Consider the following 24257-nt stretch of genomic DNA (forward strand, 5'->3'; position numbering starts at 1 on the left):
CCTTACATTCCTTAAGCCACGTCCGTTGAGTGTCGATACACACATGGGAAACGCAAGCGTGGTAGCTATTTTGATATCTTAGAACTTTTGTAGGTCACCTTTAGCCACAGGGCAACCTGTGGCTTTACCTCCTTTGCAATTTTTAGGAGCACTTTCCTCAGGATGCTGGCATAGGCAGCGCGTCTCTCGGTCCCCAAAGAAGGTGACACGCAAACCACACGAAGACACTTGCTCTGTCGTGTCTGGCGCACTCGTTGTTGCTTCATCGGTGACCGGTGCCTGACGTTTCCTTGTCTGACTGCAATCCATTCCTTCTTGTTCCCCATTGTCAGGAGGCTTGTCTTTATGGCCTTGCAAGTGGTGTTCGTCAGCAGCATTGCATTCATTCATGCTTTTACTGGCGTCTTTAGCGGTGTCATTTTGAGTGCCAAGGGTATCCATGGACAAGTGTTCCGCTTCCTTTAAGGCACCTTCTGCTCCTCCCGCTGCTTCTCCTGTCGCATCAAATACCTCAGTGACATCCATAAGATGGTCGAGACGTTAGTCTTTTGTGCCTTGGCCAGAATGAAGTTTGTTGGCATAAGTCGACACGCAGGCATCCGACGAGTGACCAAAACGCTGGCATTGCAAGCACCTCGGTGTTTTGCACTGTCGTCGTAAATGCCCCACTCGCTTGCACCGAAGACACAGTGGAGGCCTACCGGGAATAAGTACGAGGCATTGGTGGCCATAGATTGACATAAGGTGTGGTATTGAGCTCACAGTGATGGTGTCCTTGAGCTCCAAGGCAACGTCTCTATTTGTTGTCATCCATTGTTCCATTCCTGCACATCTCCACGCCTTTCTTTCAACGGACTTCACAACACCGTAAGCTTAGAACGCCTCTTTAGCACGTCGCGATTCAAGATGAAACGGAAGCCAAAGAAGTTTCAGCCTAATATTCTTGGTCTCCGGATCTAGCACAATGCGCTTCAGCCCTTTTACACGGAGCTCACCACAAGTGACGAGTGTCTGTTTCGCCATGCTGCTTGCACAGGTAACCATCCATACATGGCTCATTTGATACTGACCAACTCCAATAATGTCCGCTGTGCTCAGCACTTTAAGCAGCGCGTCGCGAAAGTCTGGGGCACGGTACGGCCCACCACTCAAGACGGCATGAAGGAAAACGGAATTCAAAACATCGTTACCCGTTGGAAGACGTGACAAGACGACTCTATAGCTTAAGTCTTCATCATGAAACGGAGTCGATGATTCTCGGCCGTTGGCCGACACGCTGTTACCAGAAGAGAGCATTTTGGAACGCAGCCGATCGGTGCGGCTATATATGATGAAAATCTATATATGATGAAAAGATGTGAGTTGGTGGTATTTGAAGTGTTCGCTAGGCGGACAGACATACAGACAGAAAGACGGAGAGACGCATGGACGGACAGATCGACCTACGGTTGGACCGACAGATGGATGCACGAGCAAATGGACGGACGCTTCTCCCCACTCATCATGACTCTTTCCGTGAATATGCTGTGATTGTATAAACTTTTTTTATTGATAAATGTTGTATCAGTCAGCCACCCGGCCAGAGTTTGCGACCTCACTGAATACCAAGCTCTCTTGAACTGGTGGCGGCGTTCATACATATAAACATAGATTATCCAAAGAAAAAAAATGTCACGCATATATAAAGCGTAACATTAACACGTAGTAGGTGGTGTACGTGGTCGTTTACTAGTTTATACATAGACACGAAATTCTAAAGACTCTAAGCTGCGCTGTAAATGCGGCGCTATGCACGAAAGAAGGCCGGCAGAAGACTATCGTCTTTCGACGACATTTGGAATAAAGCACTGTTATGCCTGCGAGTCCGCAGCAAACGTTCGTGCCTCTGAAAAAGGCAATCTGTGTCAAGGCCAGCCGCGAGCCCGCCTGCCGCGAACAAGTCAACGGCGTCAACACTCGACGGCGCCTCTCTGGCGTGCACGTGCAGTGAGTCACCTCAGCAAGCGAGCCCATCGAGTAAACAACCAGCGTCTTCCTGTCTGGGGGTCTGACGCAATGCGCGGCGACGTCACTCGTCCGTGGGTGCAGCCCCCTGCAGCGCAGCCTCTCCAGATCAGATGAGAAAGAATGACGCGGCCCAGCGGCGACCCCCATTGGAGGAGTCTGACCTCGCGACCAGCGGCGTTTCTAATTGGACATTTTGGTTGGACCCGGTGCATATAAAAGAAGCCCTGCGGCGGGTCGCGAGCAGCAGCCCTGTTGGAGAGCAGCCGCGTGTGTCGGAGCAGACCCATTTGAGAGCAGACCTATGTGTTAGAGAGGAGAGCTCGGCTCTTCGAGTCTTTGTCGGCTTCAGTGCCGAACTTGTAACGCCTCTGTATATATGCTGTACATAAACCTTGTTTAACTCACCGTCGTCTCGTCCGCTCGTCTATCAGCTCTGCGCAGAAGCAGTCGCGAGCTGAGAAACTTACGCTACCAAACGGCTGGTGACCTTCCCGGTGGAGTTTGAAGCAGTGGCGCCTTCGGGACCATGTTGGCGTCGCCGTCTTTCGAAACAGTGGTTGCAGCGGTGAGATTTCGAGGCGCCCTTCGTAACGTCGTCGGAGGCGCGCGTCACAACAGCACGCAGATTTCCGATTTGAAGCTTCTTATGGTCAACCTCAATCCTGTGTGCAGTGCTACCACCCTTACTGCGCAGGCACGTCCCCATTATTTCTTCTTTCCTACTCTCCCGATGGCCACCAGGGGGCCAGGGAGTTCGGATGTGCCTCGCATATGCTCCGCGGAAAGTTATTTGGTCTGGTGGAAATTGTGCAGTTACAGCAAACAACTCCTATAATCGCCTGCCTGAAGTTCCATGGATCATCTAGATCACGACTTCAGAACTGTGAGTACGTTTTGGGGCATTTTATGGCTATTTTGGTGTCGACTGCGTCTCCGCCCAGCAAAGCCTAACGCTAGCGGGGAACGAACGCGGCGGCTCGGCGGTGGCCGACGCCCCCGGCGTTCGCTTCAGAGCCCAGTTGTGGAGACGCGACGGCAATGGAGGTGACCGTGGAGGGTACTGAAATTACCCCTGAAGAATTTAGAACCACTGTCTGGATCACGAAAGTTGGAAAACATGTTAAAGAGCTGCGTGACTCTGCTAGAGGTGACAGGCAGGGACGCCAAGATGGCAACGCCCGGGCAGAAAGTGGAGCCGAGCCCGGCGAAGACGGGAAGAAGACGGCGGCTGCGAACGCAGCATACAAAAAGCTGGGGCACAAGATCGAGGAGCGCTCGATTGCGTCGTATCTACCGCGGTTGCCGGCGAACGACTATAAGATAATCATTCGTCCGAAGTGCGGGCTGGCGCTCACAAAAGTTCCGAACACCAGGCTCAGTGAGGCGGTGCGCATGGCAGCGCAAATTCCGGGGATTAAGGGACAAGAAAAGGAAGTGTTCATTGTTAACGACAAGCAAGGCACCCTGATTTTCAGCACTCCAGACATAGACACTGTCTGGAAGGTGACCAGGATTAAGTCTATCAAGATTGAAGGAAAGAGCTATGACGTCACGGCGTACCTCGCGCCGCACGAGGATAGCGGGCGGGGTGTGGAGCGCCGCATCGACCCGAGATTGTCAGTAGAGGAACTGACAGAGGCTTTCGACAACTCAAGGAACCCGCCGATACTCGGTGTTAGGAAGCTGGGGAACTCAAGTTCAGCGGTCATCATCTTCAAAAATGAGACAGTGCCCAGGTGGATGTACTGTTACGGCGCACCGCTGAAGTGCGTGCCTTATAAGAAACGATACGAGGTGTGCTACCGATGTGGCCAGCTAGGACACAGATTGGACGTGTGTATCAGCGACCATGTTCGCTGCCGGGGATGCGGAATGACAGCTCCACCCGAGGACCATGCATGTGAGCCCAAGTGTGAGCTGTGTGGCAAAGGTCATCTGACAGCAGATCGGAAATGCAAGGAAGCTTTCAGGACCCCCTATACAATAAAGAACAGACAGTGGGAGGCCTGGCGGCGAATGGAAGGAGGAAAGCGGAAGGCGAAAGACGCCGATCCACAAACGTGCAGCATGAAAGAGATCAAAGAACGGTCCAGGAGTCGGTCCAAGCATCGAAGAGGGTCAAGAGGAAGGGTAGGTTCCTTCCCAAGACTACCGGAAAGACAAGAAGGAGAGCTTCCACCAATGACTGGTCCAGTAAACGAGGGGACTTCCGGCAGTGCTGTCTTCAACAGTGGGAGACCCACGTCGCCGAACCGCAAGGTGGGTTGGGGAGATAGGGCCTCCCAGGATAAACGCGATGAAGAAATGTTAACCATTAAGGAAGAGAATTGCATGCTTAAAGAGCAGCTAGCAATGATGAGTCGGCAAATAGAGGAGCTTCAAATAGCTATTAAGTCGTCTAACACAACACCGGTTTCCCTACCACGAATGCCACAGAATCAAAATATAAAAATGCCGGAGGAGCAGAGCGCTACTCCGCCTCCAGCGAAAAAGAGGGCAAAAGAAGCGGAAAAGCCCGTAATAGATGAGAACGTAGCGACAGTGATAGACATGAAAATAGCGCAACTGGAGGCAAACATTGAAGCCAAATCTACCCAGGACGATGAATGGCGTAAGGCCTTCGAGAAACGAATGTTCTAGATGATTCAAAATCTGACACAGCAGTTGCATCAGTGCGATAATAAACTTACAGAGGAACTTAAAACAGAATTCGCGAAGAGGGATTGGGCATATGAACAGCTCGCCCAAGAAGTATTAGGCAGGCCGATGAATCACCTTAGTGGCAATCATGGCTCACAGATTCAGTAAGAACACCGTTTGGCAATGGAACTGCAGAGGCTTCACGCGCGAGCGTGCGGTTCTGCAGAAATTCCTGAGGAAAGAGGATCGACCGGATGCTATAGCTTTACAGGAATGTGGGAGAAAGGCGACATTGCCGGGTTATAAATCCTATGTAAGCGAAGGCACGAGTACGCAGGTGGCCACGCTGGTCAGGCGAAACGTTACGGCGGTGCACATGACATTGGTAATGCACACATCGACCATGTTCTCATAGATTTAATACCCCCCAAAAAGAAAAACGCTAGCTTGTTTGTATTAAGTATATACAGCTCTCACAGACAAAGGCGATGCGACTTTGGGGTTCTCTTCGCTTCTACGCGACGTAAGAGTAAGAACAACTCATTGCTGATCGTCGGTGACTTTAAAGCTCACCACACGGCATGGGGATATAAGCAGGCTTCAATTAAGGGCAGGAAATTGTGGGATGACATGCAAACTCATAATCTGGATTTAATAACCGACCCGTTGCAGCAAACGAGGAAGGGAAATAGTGTCGCGGTTGACACCACACCCGACCTTACCCTGACGGGGAGCGGCATGTAGTGCCACGTGGTGCAACACAAACGAGAACCTAGGCAGTGATCACATGATCATAGAAATAGTGGTAGAGGGAGGCCCGGCAACACCTTGGAAACGAAGGGTAGAGGCCGTAAATTGGGACTCTTTCAGGGACCTCAGGGGCGACCCAACTCCCATTTCCGACATTGCCGAGTGGTGCGATGGGGTGTTACGCACTGTTAAGGAAGCCACTGAAGTGGTGGAAACCGAGGAGGACAACGAAGTGGTAGACACGAGATTAGTAAATCTTTGGAAGAAAAAGAAAGCTTTGGAAACCCGACTCCAACATAGGAGATGGGATCGGAGTATCAGGAAACAAATAGCGGCTTTAAACAGGCAAATTGAAGAGCATGCCATCACGCTCACGAAGCAAAGGTGGGGGAACGTCTGTCTGGATATGGATAAAATTATAAGTACGTCCGGGATGTGACGACTTCTTCGTCACCTTTTAGATCCGGAGAGCACGAAGACAGCGTCTAAACAACAATTGGAACGGATGGCGCACCAACTTGAAGGCACTAGGAAGGAACACTTAGAAGAAGTTCGGAGTAGATACATTAATCCCGCCGGATCCGAACCTCTCCCAGATTATGGAGGGCGGGAAAACGCAGCCTTAGACGCCCCTATCTCCCTGGCTGAGGTGCGAGCGGAGAATAATCGGCTAAGGACTAGATCAGCGGCAGGGCCGGACAGAGTGACTAACAAAATGCTCCGTAGTTTAGACGATAGGTCCATCGCTAACCTAGCAACGTACACGCAGGAGTGTTGGGAAAAAGGGACGATACCGCAGGAGTGGAAACTCGCAAATGTAATTTTCATTCCTAAACCGGGTAAAAAACTCCGTTTCAAGAATCTTAGGCCGATATCGTTAACGTCTTGCGTAGGTAAGCTCATGGAGCATGTCGTTCAGACGCGGCTCAATAGGTACATGGAAGACAATGGTATGTATCCGGACACCATGATCGGTTTTCGACCCCGACTATCAGCGTGCGACGTGATGATACAGCTCAAGGACCATATTATAGACAAACCAACGCGAGACACAAAAGTTATCGTGAGTTTAGATGTGGCAAAAGCATTTGACAACGCGAGGCACGTATCGATCTTGGAGAATCTGAGCTCCCTGAACGCCGGAAAGCGAGTTTATGGCTACGTCAAGGACTTCCTTTCGAACAGGACAGCCACTTTAAGTATCGGGGAAGAATTCATTGAGGACATTAAATTAGGCAACAGGGGTACACCTCAGGGCTCGGTGTTCTCACCCACCCTTTTCAACATCGTGATATTGAAACTGCCTGAACAGTTAAAGGATATTGAGAATTTAAAACACACCATTTACGCGGATGGCATAACATTATGGATGAACAAGGGCAGTGACGGACAAATTGAAGGCTCTCTGCAAATCGCCATTGATACAATCGTGGAGTACCTGGAGCCCAAAGGACTTAAATGCTCGGCCGAAAAGTCGGAAGCACTCTTCCTCATGCCCGCCGGAAAACGGCGGCTCTACAACAGGCCTGAAGTGCACATCCACTTGTATGTTAACGGCGCAGAGATTCCCGCGGTCAACAGTATCCGTGTCCTTGGACTAAGGATTCAGGCGAACCGTAAGAATTCTGAAACTCTTGCTAGGTTGGAAGCCAGTTGTAATCAGACATGTCGTCTCATCAGACGAATAGCAAACAGGCATGCTGGGATGAAGGAGGCGAACCTTCTTAGATTAGTGCAGACCTTCATAATAAGTAGGATAGTGTACGTGGCACCTTGTTTAAAATTAAACCAAGCGGAGCGGGGCAAACTCGACACCATTATCAGGAAAAGTGTGAAAGTCGCGCTCGGACTTCCCCTAAACACGTCAACTGACAGACTTATGAAGTTGGTGGTATCTAACACACTCGATGAGCTAATTGAGGCTACTGTGACTGCACAACATCAAAGACTATTCGGATCTAAAACGGGGAGAGCAATATTAAAGATATTGGGCTATGAGCCCACGCGTGAGCAAGCGCGTTCAAAAGACATACCGATACAGATCAGGGACAGGATAAAGATACCTCCGCTACCCAGAAATATGAACCCTACCTTTCACGAAGGCAGGCGTAAAGCCAGGGCATAGGCATTACAATCTAGGTACACTGGTCGACAGGACGTCGCGTATACAGACGCTGCGGAATATGAAAGCAAAGCGGCACACACGGCAGTGGCGGTCAGGGGAGATGGTGGCCTGATTGCGTGCTGCACAGTACTTGGTGTCGAGACTGTAGAGGCCGAGGAAGTGGCCATAGCTTTGGCCATCGGCCAAAAGGGGATCACGGTGGTCATCAGCGACTCCAAAAACGCTGTGAGAAATTACAAATCGGGAAGGGTGACGGAGACTGCCGTCCGTATATTAAACAAAGTACCCAAAGTACTCAGAGTACCCAAAGAGCAGATTCTGCTTGTCAGGGCTCAAGCTCACCAAGGACTTAGAAGGAACGAGGAGGCTCATTCCGTCGCCCGAGTCTCACCTACTGGTCGACCCCTAGAACCTCCCAAGTTACCGAACAAATAAGCAAGTATATGCGCACATACCATGAAATCGTCGCACACTACAGACTGAATCGGCAAGTATACCCGAGAGCGGACAACTTACTAAGTAAGAAAAACGAGGTTTTGTGCGAAAGTTACAGACCGGGGTTTTTCGAAACCCCGCACTTTACAGCAAGTGGCACCCCGCAGTTTTCCAGTCCCAGTGTAAATTTTGTAATGAGGTAGCGAATTTGGTCCACAAGGTGTGGACATGTCCAAGTCAAAACGGTGGTTCTCACACTTTAGAATCCTGGGAGGCCCTGCTCTGCAGCCCAGATCTCAACGTCCAGCGCGACATCATCAGTCAAGCCCTTGCTGCTGCCGTGTCTCAAGGGATTCCGGCCGACAGCTAGGGGCAACGGACCATGCCTGAGCGATTGACTGACCTTTTAATAAAGTTTTCTCTCTCTCTCTCTCTTCCTACTTTCCCGCCACCCTGTGTTACCTGTCTTATCTATCTATCTATCTATCTATCTATCTATCTATCTATCTATCTATCTATCTATCTATCTATCTATCTATCTATCTATCTATCTATCTATCTATCTATCTATCTATCTATCTATCTATCTATCTATCTATCTATCTATCTATCTATCTATCTATCTATCTATCTATCTATTTATCTATCTATCTATCTATCGCGATGCAGGCAGCGTGTCAACTGGCCCATAGTCGTTCTCCCTCTCTCTCCTCTAGGAATCCCTCCCCGCACTGTTTATACGCCCATTGCGCATGCGCACCACTCCCCTCCTATCCTACGGTCCCCCAATCTCTCACCTCGAAACGCCAAAGGAGGCAACGTTTGCTTGTCAACGCTTGTTTCCCCCCTCTCCACTCTATTACTATATCTCCAAAATCTTTAGAAAAGTTATTTATGTATTGATAGGTTACTTCATTTCTAATAATATAGATACGTAATTATAAAGACTGAAGTGCGTTTTAAAGTGGCGCTAGCAATACGACGCAATAAAAAATAAAAAAAGTTTCCTACGTTTCGCTAAAACTACATGCTGCTGCAGCCTACCAGTGACTTTGCGTTTCTGGAAAAAACTCTGTTTCTTCAAATTACAGCTAGATGACAACTATATCTCACCCAGTGCCAATTGGCCGATTTTCTCACGCAGAAGGTCGAATAAACGTTCAATTTTGTCTCTGGAGTTAGAAGATTATCATCTTTCGACGACCTTTGCCGGCAAAGCACGCTGATACGTTACCAATTTATTTCTTCTTTTTTTCAGAAACTTAAATTTTGGCTGCTTTCAGGTGCTCTAAACTTCGACATATCCGTGGATGCCCCCTTTAGTCTCGGGATTTTAGGCTATGTGTTTTAGATGCAGTAAAAGGCTCGGCGTTTCAGGTGCAGTAAACTCGTCACGAAAGCAAGGCGATGACACGTCAGAAAATTGAGAAAGTTAAGTTCTTCTGAGAAACACACCTATTAGGGTACGTCTTGGAGAATTGAAGAACACTTTAAAGAAGAAGAACGGAAGAAAAAAAATGAAGATTGGAGGTGCCGGGGTTCGAACCCGGGACCTCTCACATGCGAAGCGAGTGCTCTACCACTGAGCTACACCCCCAACTTGTTTTTTCCTTTAATGAATGACATTATCACCAGTAAAGTACACAGAACATACTTCATCAGAATTCAGACAAACACACACCTTCAGCGTGTAGTATAACATTGCTAAGAGTAACAGCGTATCTACGTTTGGTAACGAACGATGGTGATTATAATCTTTGGATAATTGGCCCCTATCCACTGAGGGAGATCGGCCAAAAGTCGGGCGGAACATTCAGTCTGGATATGTTAATAATAATAATATTAATAATAATAATAATAATAATAATAATAATAATAATAATAATAATAATAATAATAACGGACTTTGAGCACGGTGCAAGTGACCCTTCGACGAGGTTGCTTTAACTTGCAGATTACAACGCTGGGGACAAGTAAAACAAGCGGAACAGAAAAGGTCTTTTATTACGCACATGCAGTTTGTTACTGTACACATACCGAACACGAAACTACGTATGTGCTTATGGTCCTCTTTGCATCTTGCTAGGCACAGCAGTTTTGTTCGTTGCCACAAGCAGGAGCACTGCCCAACCACCACTGACCTGCAAGGCGTTCGTCGTCGTTTCGCTTCGTCATGGTGTCCAACGCAATTTCTCGGAACACTTCAAATGCTTCATACGCGTCATCGGCCGCACGACACATGAATATGCGCTCGTTCTTTGCACTGTTCAGGCCCCGTAGTGGAGGAAAGGTTTTGTAAACGTTGCTAAGAATACAGTAACTGCCAGTAGAACACTGCGCAACCAATAACGCGGTGCAGAGCACGGATATTGTCCGCCACGGCTCAGCACGAGACCTGCGGAGGCACACATGCCGCTGCCAGCCGCGGTCGCTCACTGCCAGACCAGCTAGTATACACTACAAAACACGTAACCATAGCAACGTCACCATTGTGCCCAGTGAATATGGCCGCCATGATGCCATTTCCTCCAAGCTTTTCACATAGCACACCAGCTGGGCATGCCCTCTCTTATGTTTCCTTCCTCCGTGCGTTTCAACAAAAAAGAAGCGCTGTCTGAGGCAAGGTAAAACATGAATGGCTGCTTCGCCAGTAGAAATTTATCGTATTTTGACGACATTATCAGCGAAGCACGCACATATGCGGTCAATTTTTTGTAGTATGTCACCTACACAGACGCTGCGGAAAGTTTCGGTTCGAAAGCGTGGACTGAAAGTTTGAGTAATCATAGATGGAAAATCACTTGAAAATCTATTTACAGGTCTGCCCGAGAGATCATTAATCGGCTGGCTTTCCTCATCACAATCATAATATACTGCAAATGATCTAAGTGGAACCACGCCGGTAATAAATTTGAATAATTATTTGTTAATTATATTTTTTTATGTACGAGGAGCAACATGTTTATTGCTACCACTGTTCAGTGATGTGTCTCATAAGGAGAATGGAAAAAACGCATAAATGCAAAAACTCTTCTTTGCTTGTAGTCACATGAATTCATTTTGCATAAATATACTTTATACTAAGAACATATTAATTAATTTCGTAATGTCTAACCTAACGAGCGGAGGAAATTCCATGCGCCGTCAATGAAAAAAAAAGAAGACATCTTTGCCCCGAAATGGCACGGTTTCCCTACTAGTGGCGGACCAAAGTGGTTTGATGGAATAAATATTATTACTTATTCAAAACTTGACCATAACTTTAGAGTAGTAGAGTAGCTGGTTGACCTGAGGGCCAATAAACCACTCATTTGCACCGAGAATTAGGTCACATGCTCCAAAATGCTTTCTCTTTGCAGTCAATGGCATTCATCCATCCCTCCCCTCTCCCTTACTCCGACAAGCTTTCTTCTTCCAAGGTTGTTTTGCAGCACCTCGGCTGGGCACCGTCTCACCATTCCTCAAGAAATTTTGGCATTCCATAGGGGATGTCACATTATTTACCATCATGATGACCGCGAATTCTGGTGGCGTGTGACGTCATTACGTTGTGATGACATTTTCTCATCACGGTTCTTGGCGCCTTCGGTGACTTTTCACGTTCAATGCGGCGTGCCCCGGCCCTCTTTCACCGACTTCGAGCCTTCTTCCTGCTGCTGCAACTCGATGCAGCTCACAAAAACGTTGCTAGACGCTGCTTATTGCCAGTTTGTTACTTGACTGAAATGTATGCTTAGAACACTTCGTTCATGCTGGATGAAGCAATGACACAAAAATTTTGGAACTTCTCTTTTTTCGTAATAGGGAGCTAATGACCCACTTATCAGGGCTTAGAAAATTGTTTGCCCACGTGCGCAACCAAGATTTATTTAAAGATTTTTCCGGCACGCTCAGTCGCAATTTCGCCTTCAAAGAGCACCTATAGTTAGGAAGCAGCAGTTCCGGCGGGGATGTAAACATAGCTGCCCAAATGACCACGCAAAACTGTGACGTAATTGCCGCACCCGAGATCGCTCGAGTGGGTTCCGTACTGGCAGTCAGCAAAGCCCCCGGCATGACGGAAGAAATCACAGACTATAGCGCAAATGCGACGCTCCTGCCAAGCAAACAGACAACACAAACTCTTGACGTAGGACTTTTTACACTCTCGCCACGTTGATATCGGTTCCGCGAGGGTCTCCATCCACATCTCGCTCAGTCGCGTGGCTTGCACTTTGAAACTGATTTTATTACGTTCTATTCAATTTTCCCCTTCATATTTCGTACATGTTGAGTATATCTCCAGATAAATATATCTGTATTGATTTCCCGCTTTCAAAATTTTTCGTGCCCATGATAGTTTATAACAACGATCAAAAAGCGCGAAAAGGAACGCAAAGCACACAATACGCATTCTGCCGCGCTTGTAAATCTGGGTAGATTTCTCGACTTCATCATCCCGCAGTCTGTATTAGGCGGATGAGTGAACAGTTTCTATAAAGCAGCCGAACCGAATAAATGAGGTCACTAATAACATCTTTCGCATTACTGAACACCTCCAATAACGAACAAATACAAAATATTTGCGTTCACTTTTTACAACATGTAACCCGCGACTGATCAATTCGACCGTTAAATATCGCAGTAAAGTTACGCGCTCGTTATTTATTTATTTATTTATTTAGTGAGCTATCTAGTTATATATTTATGTCATGAGGAAAGCATTGAAGTAAGTGCAGTGCTGAGTGCTTTTTACATATCGTTACAGCTTCCCCCATGAGTGGGATGTAAATCCTCTTTCGACTTCGATGTACACTTCACAAGAGTGCCACGCACCAAAAGAAGAAAAGAAATCGGACGACGAGGCCAAGTCAAGGTATAGTAAGCTAAAATGAGCATCTATTATAATCAACACTTCATTAGATTGCATTGGTAACCTCTATATGTAATAATAATAATAATAATAATAATAATAATAATAATAATAATAATAATAATAATAATAATAATAATAATAATAATAATAATAATAATAATAATAATAATAATAATAATAATAATAATAATAATAATAATAATAATAATTATTATTATTATTATTATTATTATTATTAACATATCCAGACTGAATGATCCGCCTGACTTCTGGCCGATCCCCCTTAGTGGATAGGGGCCAATTATTCAAATATCAACATCATCAACGTTCATTCCCAAACGTAGATGTGCTGTCATACTTGACTGTGTATTACTAGACGCGTATGGATACCTTGGGGGGTAGCTCAGTGGTAGAGCGCTCGCTTTGCATGTGAGAGGTCCCGGGTTCGAACCCCGGCAGCTTCAGTTCTATTTTAAAAACCCGTCGATTCTCCAAGACATACTTTAATAGGTGTGTTTCTCTAGAGAACTTAAATTTCTCAATTGCCTGACGTGTCATCACCTTTTTTTTGTGTGATCTACTGCACCTCAAAGGCCGAGCCTTTACTGCATCTCAAACGCCTAGCCAAGAAACCCCGAGCCTAAAGGGGGCGTCCACGGATATGTCGAAGTTCAGAACACCTGAAGGCAGCCAAAATTTAAGTTAGTGAAAAAAACAGAAGAAAAAATTGGTAACGCGTCTGCGTGCTTTGCCGGCAAATGTCGTCGAAAGACGATAATCTTCAGTCTTCAGAGATAGACTTGAACGTTTATTTTACCTTCTGCGCGAAAAAATTGAGCAATTAGCTTGCGGGAGACATAGATGTCTTCTAGCTGTAATTTGAAGAAACGAAGTTTTTTCTAGAAACGCAATGTCACTGGTAGGTGGCAGCACCATGTAGGTTAGTGACCCGTAGGAAATTTCTTTTCTTTTTTATAGCGTCGCATTGCCAGCGCTGCTTTACCAGGCACTACAGTCTTCATCATTACGTATCTATACTATTTGAAAATAAAGTAACCTATCTATAGACAAATTACATATCTATACACTTTGGAGATAAAGTAATAAAGTAAAGAGAGGGGGAACAAGCGTAGACAAGCATACGTTGCCTTCTTTGGCGTGGCGAGGTGTGAGATTGAGGGACCGTAGGATAGGGGGGGAGTGGTGCGCATCAGCAATGGGCGGGAAGCAGCGTGGGGAGGGATGCTTAGAGGAGAAAGAAGAAGAACGAGTGTGGGCCAGTTGACACGCTATCTGCATCGGCATTGGGATGCAGGTATAGATAGATAGATAAATAGATAGATAGATAGATAGATAGATAGATAGATAGATAGATAGATAGGTGTGACAGGTAAGACAGGGTGGAGGGAGAGTTGAAGAGAAGAGAGAATAGGGACGCGCTCGCGCAGTAAGTGTGCTAACACCGCACACAGGATTGAGGTTGACCATAAGAAGCTTCGCATCGGAAGTCTGCGTGCTTTATTCCAAATGTCGTCGAAAGACGATAGTCTTCTGCCGGCTTTTTTTCGTGCGTAGCGTCACATTTACAGCGCAGCTTAGGGTCTTTAGAATGCCGTATCTATGTATACACTTGTAAACGAACACGTACGCCACCTATTACGTGCTCATGTTATCTTTTAGGTATGCGTAACTTTTCTTTTTTGATCGTCTATGTTCATATGTACGAACGCAGTCACCAGATCAAGAGAGCTTGGTATGCAGCGAGGGCATAAACTCTGGCCGGGTGGCTGTCTGATACAACATTTATGAATGAAAAAAAAGCTCTAACAATCACAACATATGCACGGACTGAATCATGATGAGTGAAGCTAAGCCTTGATACATCTGTTCGTGCATCCATCTGTCCGTCCAACCGTGGGTCGATCGGTCCGTCCGTTCGTCTGTCCGTCATTTTGCCTGTATGTCCGTCCATTTAGGGAACACCCCAAATACCACCATCCCGCATCTTGTCATCAAATATAGAATATATATAAGTACCACCATTTAGTCGACATTCAAAACTTCCCCGTTGCTCATACCCGAGAAAGATGGTTATAACAGAGGACGATCAAGTGACGCCTTAAGGAGCCTTTATTTCATCATATATTGATTATATACAAGTACCATCATATAGCTAACATTCCAAGAAGCATCTTTTCATCAGAGAGAGAGAGAGAATAAAACATTTATTTGCGACCAAAGAAGGAATGTCAGTGAGCGGGATCCTTAGTCTGGGATCCCAATGGCACGGGCCGCTGTCCTCGCTTGTCTCGCGAGGGCCTCTTGGGTCTTCGGATCCGAGCCGGATAGTGCTGCCATCTATTGGACATTCCAAGAACAAGTACCGCCATCTATTGGACATTCCAAGAACTAAATCTCTCTGTGGCACAAACGCGAGAAATGTGGTTACTACAGAGGACCACCTGTTTCACATGCGAGTGATTTTGCTCCAAGAGCGAAGCGGCAGCCTCCGCGCGAGTCTGAAACAGGTTCCCACAGCGGTGACTGGACGCCCTTGTGAATGTTGTCAAATGTCAAAGTCGGAAAAATGCGCTCGTGGCAGAGAGAGAGAGATAAAGATGCAAGGAAAGGCAGGAAGGTTAACCAGACGCACATCTGCTTTGCTACCCTGCACTGGGGAAGGGATAAAGGGGAGAAAAGAGGTTGCAGAGAGATGAGAAGGTACACACAATCACGAGCACATTTGGGGAGCACACACAGTCTACAGGCGGTCGCTCAGGTTTGTTGACTTTAGGTAAAGTAGCAGCGCTGTAGTCGCTTTCTGCGCGATTGAGGCAGATGCCCAAGGTCCTAGTATCTTCTGCACACAAAATGGTCCGGGGTCAAGTTGATTCGAAACCATCCGGAGCTGGCATCGCTGTGTGTCGTAGCAAGCGCAACTGCACAGGACATGTTCGATGGTCTCTTCAGCTCCTCAGTAGTCGCATGTGGCAGAGCAACCAGTGACGTTGTCTGACACGTAATGCCAGGGGTGGAGTCGAGAAGTGGACACGCGCGCTGCGGGGAACTCGCATAACAGAACTCGCTCCGACTGAGTAGCAGACGAGATCCGTCCTCTTCCCGGTTCACAAACGTCTCGCGCTACTTTCAACGAGTTGCTCATTGCAGAAGTTGTGAAATGACCACTTCTTTGGGACATCAAGATGGGGGATTTCTGCAAGAAGTACAAGACGAGCATTCTTTGGGAAGAAATTGCCGAGCTCCTTAAGAAGTCGCACACTTCCGTAAAGTACAAGTCGTCGCTTGAACTAGCCCTTTTCCCTGGTGAAGTCGAAGAGCAACTGTTTTCCTTTTGTTGCTCTCCACGATGCTTCCACCGGAGTGACAATCGTGCGAGGTAACTTTTTAGTTCAATAACTACTTTTACTACTTTCTTTTTTTTTCATTTTCATCAAATGTTGCTCTCACGTAGAAGAGCCGCCTGACACGCCGTACTTCTAACTCGCAGCTAATGTACGACAGGAGAGGACCATGCAGTTGTCGAAGCCCTGGTGACGTTGCACGCGAGCATGTCATTGACTTGTTCTTCTATAAGCTTGCGTTCAGAAGCCAACACACGGTAAGGGCGGCGGCGAATGACATGGAATACGTCGGTGTCGATATGATGAGAGGCCACGGTTTAATGACTCAGACTTTCGAAATAAACGTCAAAGCAAGTTTGGTGCTTCATTAATGACGTTAGCAAGACATCAGTTTGTGTCTGTTTGAGATGTTCACATAAAGTGGCCTTGAGAGCAGGAGATGCATCTTCTGCTGTCATACACTTTGAGAATCACGAAGCAGATGAACCAGTGACGACACAAACCAGTGCTTCTTCGGTAATGCTGGCAACAGTGGTCCCCTCTGGCAGAAGTAGTGGTTATGGTGTCGTGTTGCAGGTGATGATGCTTGCATAACCACGTGAGAACCGCACTAAACAAGATACGATGGTGATCCCTCGAAAAATGCAGCGCTTGGAAAGGAACAACCACAGCGTCACCATCTAGAATGTTTCGTGACTTGATCGTAAGGACACGTTCTTGTGCGGGAGGCAGGAAGAAATCCGCAGCTGTCACAATGTTGGGCGGCGAAAGGTCGGCAGCAGAAGAAAGCTCAGGGTCCGCAATACGAATGAGGGGCCGACCACACAAAATACAGCGGATGCAGCTGACAAGATGTCCCAGCCTAAGATTATCTGATGAGCACACGAAGACAGCACAGCCAATTGTATGTGATGACGGATTCCATCGATGAGAACACGAGCAGTGCACAATACGGTCGGGCAAATCAGACTCATCAGCGCCGCCTAACACGGGACCGGCATAAGGAGTTTGCACTTTACGCAGGCGAAAACACAATTCACGATCAATTACCGAAATGGCGGCTCCAGTGTCTATAAGGGCGTCAACAAAAACACCTTCCACACAAACAGGCAGTAAATTAGCTGGACGAGACGGAGCAGTTGTAACGTTCGGAAAACAAGCAGTTTTCCCTCGAAAAGCTGCACCTTCTAGTTTTCCGAGTGCAGAGAGATCAGTGCGGGACGCAGGGGTGATGACGTACGCCGAAACGGTGATGAAGAACGGCGACGAGATGATCGAGAAGGATGAGTCCCAGCTTGATACCGTGGAGGGGAGGGCGCTCAACGGGAGGTGGACGGATACGGTTCGGGATCGGTTTCGGGGCAAAGTCTCTTTCGTAAGCTGGATAACCATGTCGTTCATCCTGCTGACGGCGGTGGCAGAAACGGTATATATGACCCCTTATGCCACAGTAGAAGCAGATGGGGCGCAGAGGACGCCACGTAGAATAGTGGGGTGACCTTGGCACTTCGTTGTCATCACTGCCAAATGGTCGCATCCGACGTCCGCAGACACAATTGGAACTGGTGCAGGGGCCCGTGATGCAACTTTTGCGTACGAAGGTGCCGGAAAGCGCACAGGAGACGGGGCATGTGCAGCGCTTGTCATTGATGCCAGTTCGTCCTTGGTTATCTCACGCAGGTTGGGAGGAGGTCTGCGGACAGACGCAATGGTTGGGTTGCCTGCAATGAGGCTGTGGAGTTCTTCTCTGACAACTGTGCGGATAGGGGCTCGTAATTCATGCTCTCCGGTAAAGCGAGAGTCGCAGGAGGCGCGTGGAAGGCGCATGGAATGAAGCGCGTCCAGGCGTTGGCATGTAGTGATGACGTCCCAAACGGTAGTTGGTATCTGGATCACGAGAGCATTAAAGTCCACAGAGTTGATACCTTTCAGTAGGTGTCGGATGCGATCGGCCTCCGTCATGTCATTTTGTGCTCTGCGACAGAGACCCAGAACATCTTCAATGTAGGACGTTTATGATTCGTCGTCCCCCTGGATGCGGGTTGCGAGCTTCTGTTTCGCTACCACAGAACTTCCTGCAGACGTGCTAAATACCTGACGGAGATGCCCCGTGAAGGCCGACCAATTGAAGAAGTCGCTCTCGTGAATGTAATACCAGGTTTCAGCGACGCCATCGAAGTTAAAAGGAACGTAGCGCAATTCGTGCACCCCGTCCCAATATTTACAAACGCTGGTTTGATCATAACTGTCCAGCCATTCTTCGACGTCTTCGCCGCGAAGGACGGTAAATACCGGAGGGTCTCGGTGAGAGGTACTCACGGTGTAGTGAAGCCTAAGTGGCTGAGAAGGAGCGGTGGCAGCAGCGGACGTGTTAGGTTCTGCCATCGCTGTTGCACATATATATATACATATATATATATAGGCAGGCCGTAGCGTTGCATATAGTCAAGTAGATCCTCCGTGAGTGGTCACAACGTGCTTTATTTCGACGTTTCGGCCTAGAGTCTCGCCTTCATCAGGATCCTGATGAAGGCCAGACTCTAGGCTGAAACATCGAAATAAACCACGTTGTGACCACTCGCGGAGGATCTACTTGATTATATATATATATATATATATATATATATATATATATATATATATATATATATATATATATATATATATATATATATTTTGTAAAACAGTAGCAGCGTTTGGGTATCAACGGCGTTTATTAGGCCGAATCGCCTGATCGGCGCTTCGAACGAAAACGAAATTTTTGGGACGATTATTATATACAGATGAAGGTCAAGCGCTGTGAATATTGTGCTTACACTAAATTCCCCCTCGCGTGGAAGCGGCTAACGTGGCCGCTGTTTATGATCGTGGTGTACGTCCCACAAATGGTTTTAAGCGCGACGCGTGAACAATCTCCGTACCACAAAAACGGCCGTCGGAAGGCGTGAAAACAGGGGTTACTCGGTAGTTAACAGGAAACGACTGCTCGGCTATAGTGTATGGACTGCTGAAACGTGAGTGAAATTTATCACACAGGCCAGGAACCTGCGTTGGAGTCCACAAATGTACTTCGTCTCCAGTATTGAAGTGAACTACGCGGTGGACGCCATCGTAGCGAATCTTCCGCTCTTGTTGGCCTGCCTCTGTATTGAGGCAGGCGCGTCGGCGAAAATCGGCTAGGCGAGAGATTAAGTGCTCACTCGATAACGATGACGAGTTCACAGGGACGTCAAAAAAGGAGATGTCGAGCAGAGTTGTCGGTTGACGGCCATAGACGAGAAAGAATAAGAAATAGCCCGTGGTGCGCTGCGTAGCGGTATTGTGCGCAAAAGTCACGAACGGCAGGATGGTATCCCAGTTGGTGTGATCGGCGTTGATATACACAGGTATCAAATCGGTTATAGTTCGATGAAAGCGCTCTGTGAGACCGTTAGTCTAGGGATGGTAGCTGGAAGTCGTCTGATGAATTGTATTGCATGCGTGAAGGATGTGTTCGAGTAGTTTCGAGAGAAACACCTTGCCGTGGTTGCTCAATAGGATGTGTGGCGCACCATTTTTCAGAAAGATTGCCTCCAGAAAAATGTGGCAATGTCTTCTGCTTATCCTGAAGGAAGTGCAGCTGTTTCGGCGTACCTTGTCAAGTGGTCAACTGCTGTGACACAGCGCTTGCCGCTAGCTGATATTGGTAGCGGTCTACAGACGTCAATGCCAATGACATCGAAGGGAGCATCAGGACACGGGAGACGTTGTAGAAGACCAGCCAGGGAGGAAGTGGGTTGCTTGCAGCGTTGTCAAAATGACACAGCACTGGCTCAGACGTGAGGGCACCTTTAAAGGCGTCAAAAGCCATTTGGAATTCGTCTGACCATACGTATTACGCTCCCGAAGAAAGGAGTTGGTGCAGTGGCGCAGCAATGGTGGCGAAGTCTCGTATAAAGCGCCGGAAGTACGACGCAAGGCCAAAAAAACTTCGGAGCTCTTTGGCGCGTTGAGGCACCGGGAAGTTAGGAACGGTGGTAATCTTGTTGGGATCAGGCCGGATTCCATCTCTGCTGACGAGATGTCCGAGTACTTTAATACTTTTGCTAGCAATGTGGCACTTCTTGGTGTTGAGCTGAAGGTCAGCAGCTGCGAGACATGTCAGTACTTCATCTAGGCGCTGCAAGTGCTGTTCGAATGTTGAAGAAAATATGAATATGTCGTCAAGGTAAATAAGCATTTTTTCCACCTAAGGCCCCGCAATACAGTGTGTATCATTCGTTCAAACATTGCTGGTGCATTGCAGAGGCCGAAAGGCATGGCGTTAAATTCGTGAAGTCCATCGGGTGTGACAAAGGCAGTTTTTTCTTTACCATCCTCATGCATTGGAATTTGCCAATAACCAGAGCGCAGGTCAAGGCTCAAAAAATATTCCGCTCCTTGTAAGGAATCTAAGGCATCATCAATGCGAGGCAAGAGATATACGTCTTTTCTGGTCACTTTCTTCAATGCGCGGTAGTCAACGCAGAATCGCAATGAACCGTCTTTTCTTGTACGAGAACGACAGGTGACAGCCAAGGGCTTGAAGAGGGGCGGAGGATGTTTTGCCTGAGCATATCAGCAACATGCTTGTCGGTGATCTTGCGTTCGCTGGAAGAAACACGGTATGGTCGACGACGGACAATAAAAGTTCCGTCGGTGTGTATGCGACGAGCCACTGCAGAAGTCTGGCTTAGAGCAGTGGAATGTACCATCAGCATCAAATGAAACGGGAACAGCGGAGCGCGTGGCACAAGCCTTATCCATGGCATAGTGCACGCCGTCTAGGAGTCATTGACCTAGACAGGCCCACACATTCGGTGTGGCAGCACGACACGATCCCTCTATAGTGCAATATTTCTGCTTGTGTTCCAGGTGTGATATTTGAAAGGTAGAAAAATTTTAAAAAATCTGAGCTTAAACTACTGCAGCTGAAGGCAAGTATTGTAGCACTTTGTGTCATCGCAGAGTCAATCATGCAGGCAAACTCTATCTATAGTAGACAAAGGTTGGTTCATAATGCTTCAAGCCGGTAAAGCGAAACAATATGCACGCTCTCTTCCGAAGAATAAATCGGCATTTCCAGTTAAAATGAAGTCTTTTCGGGTCGTTCTCTGAAAGAAGGGTGTAGGTGAAGCAGCGCTGGTGAACGAGGTTTGACATTCGTTTGAAGAATCAACCGCAAACCGATTATATCTCTCTTTTTGTAGATTGTGTCAAGACACTGATTGCACTGCGATGCTGCAGTAAAATCAAGGAATTGCGAGTAATACAATCAAAAGTGCTCGGCACGCCCACAATTTCCGTCAATGCCACCAAACGAAAACTAGAGCAGGAACAGAGATAACGCACTCAAGGTGGATTGCGCAGTGCTGCCACACCGGATGTGCACGCCTGTCAATGGTGAGGAATGGACGGCTAACACTATACTGTTTCTAATGCATGAAACACGTGCTCCCCTGTTCGGGTTTTTAGATGCGGAGCATCTAATACTCGAGGCTTGTAGTGCGGCGCCGTCCGCAAGCTTCCTCCTCCTTTTTCCACCATCTGTGCATCCCTTCCTCCTCTACACACCGCGCGCGCTTCACTCCTCTACCATCTGTGCACCCTTCCTCCTCTACACACCGCGTGCGCTTCTCCTCTTCACGAACATTCGCTAGCTGTATAATGTAGCGCGCATGCGCCGTCGCGCTTCGAGAACATCGGCAGCTGACGCGCGCGCATGCGCCGTTGCGCTTCTCCCCCTTCTCGAACATTCGACAGCAGACGCGCGCATGCACCGTCACCCACCATCTGTGCCGCGCGCGCTTCTCCCCTTCGAGAACATTCTACAATTCTCCTGATTCTCCAGTGGACGCGCATGCGCCGTCGCGCTTCGAGAACATTCAACAGCCGACAGTGCATGCGCCGTCGCGCTGTATATAAACTCAAGGTCGGCGCTCGCTCGCTCAGTTGCCACTCGTCGGTTGGTTTGTACGGCGCGTCGACGTCCAAGGTCGCGGTGAAATGAATTCCAACGAATCCACAAACACAATGATCGACGTCCCTTCGACCAGCGCCGCCCTTTCGCATACGTGTGTACGTGTTCACTCATTTAACACCCTCTCCTACAACCACGTTAACCAATTTAGCCATCGACCCAAGTAAGCCGCAATTTAACACCCCATTTCACAACCACGTTAACCAATTTAGCCATCGACCCAAGTAAGTCGCACTTTAACACCCCGTTAACCAATTATATGCTCCGCATCCTCCTCAGTGTTCCCCGGAGGGAAGCTGCGGGCAATTTTTTTTTGACGCCGATAGTACGTCGAAAGAAACTTTATGCTTAGACAACAACGCCAGTAGTTACTCTGCTTGCGGGGGATTGAGATCCGTGCTGATGGCGTAGCCGTAGTAGGAGGAGCATCTGTTGGTATTAAACGTGATTCCTCCAGACTGGTATCCGAAGCCACCACAGAGATAGGTTGTGTGTCCACGCTGGAAAACGCTTCGAACGAAGGCGACGTCCTTTGTGATGATGAATAAATACAGATGAAGAAGATGAAGGCCAAATGCTGTGAATTTGTGCTCGCACTATATATATATATATATATATATATATATATATATATATAAATATATATATATATATATATATATATATATATATATATATATATATATATATATATAGTGAGAGTAATAATTCAATGGGCCAGTTAGTCTTCGTGAAGGTATGGGATATGGCACAACGGGAGCGTTGTCAACAAGGATAAATATATTTATTTCCCAACAGTTTCGGGAGGGGTCCTCCCTTCATCAAGGGATATATATATATATATATATATATATATATATATATATATATAAATATATATATATATATATATATATTAGATCCAACAGCGAATAATGCAAAGGCAAGTGTAGGAAAAGCTATTAGGCCAATTGTAATGTATATGTGAAGAAAAAAATTTGGGTGAAAATATAACTTGCCGTGGGCAAGATCCGAACCTGCGACCTTCGAATAACGCATCCGATGCTCTACCACTGAGCTACCACCACAGCTATCCACTCGCCATTTTATTGGGTATCTATGTGAATTTAAACGTGGGAGTGTCAGTCAGCGCCACCTGTAGCCATCGCGGCGAGCGTGGCACACTGTTTATGGGCCTGTTTGGCGTCACGTAGCCCGTGATTTTATTACAACCTGGCAGCAGACCAATAGTCCCTCGTGTACATTCTAAAGGCACCAAATCTGCCAGTGTGAGACTCTCGTTGATGAATAAGGAAAGAGAGTGTATACATAAGGGCTCCTTTATAGACACAATATTGATGAGACCTAACAGACAATAATGCCAAGGAAAGTAAAGGCAACGTAAGTACGCTAATTATTATGTAAATGTAACGTAAAGATCTACAATACAATTGGCCTAATAAAATCCCCTATACTTGGCGTTCTTTTCTGTTAGATCTCAGCAATATTGTGTCCAAACACGGAAAAACGAGCCCTTCAGTGTACATGTAGCACTTCTCCCTTATATATATATATATATATATATATATATATATATATATATATATATATATATATATATATATATATATATATATATATATATATATATATACGTGTGTGTCTGTGTTTACTGTGTACATATTCAAGTTAAATTTTTCAAAACAGACAAAATGCACCACAGCCAATGCCAAGACCAATGCCAAGAACACATACCCGATTTACAAGAGGTCATCAAGAGCACTGTAAAAGAGACTGTGTGTACGACCCCATGCTCTGTAAGAATCATGGACATCGACATAGAGCTGGAGCGGCTTTGAGCCTTGCGACGACGAGCTGAAAGAAGGTACCGGCGCACGAAGGACATAGAAGATTTACGGACTGCTAGACGTATGCAGAAGAAGATCAAACGTCGGTTGGACAAGCTAGAATTCCAACGCTATTTCTTTCTGCGAGTCACTCGACCCTCGTAAGCCTTTATCACAGATATGGAGGACGGTTAGAGGTTTGCGGTCATCGCCCATTCAGGGTTCACCATTCAAGGCCTCAGCCCTTCACCAAAATCCA

At 47.1% G+C, this 24257-nt stretch overlaps 2 non-coding genes across 2 annotated transcripts; one reads left to right on the forward strand and one right to left on the reverse strand.

The window, feature by feature from the left end:
- Positions 1 to 9482: 9482 nt before the first annotated feature.
- Positions 9483 to 9554, reverse strand: TRNAA-CGC (transfer RNA alanine (anticodon CGC)). The gene has a single exon. It is a non-coding gene; the product is annotated as a tRNA-Ala (tRNA).
- Positions 9555 to 13207: 3653 nt separating this feature from the next.
- TRNAA-UGC (transfer RNA alanine (anticodon UGC)) lies at positions 13208 to 13276 on the forward strand. The gene has a single exon. It is a non-coding gene; the product is annotated as a tRNA-Ala (tRNA).
- The last annotated feature ends 10981 nt before the right edge of the window (positions 13277 to 24257 follow it).

Source organism: Rhipicephalus microplus, chromosome 3 (assembly GCF_043290135.1).
Source record: "Rhipicephalus microplus isolate Deutch F79 chromosome 3, USDA_Rmic, whole genome shotgun sequence".
Taxonomy (NCBI): domain Eukaryota; kingdom Metazoa; phylum Arthropoda; class Arachnida; order Ixodida; family Ixodidae; genus Rhipicephalus; species Rhipicephalus microplus.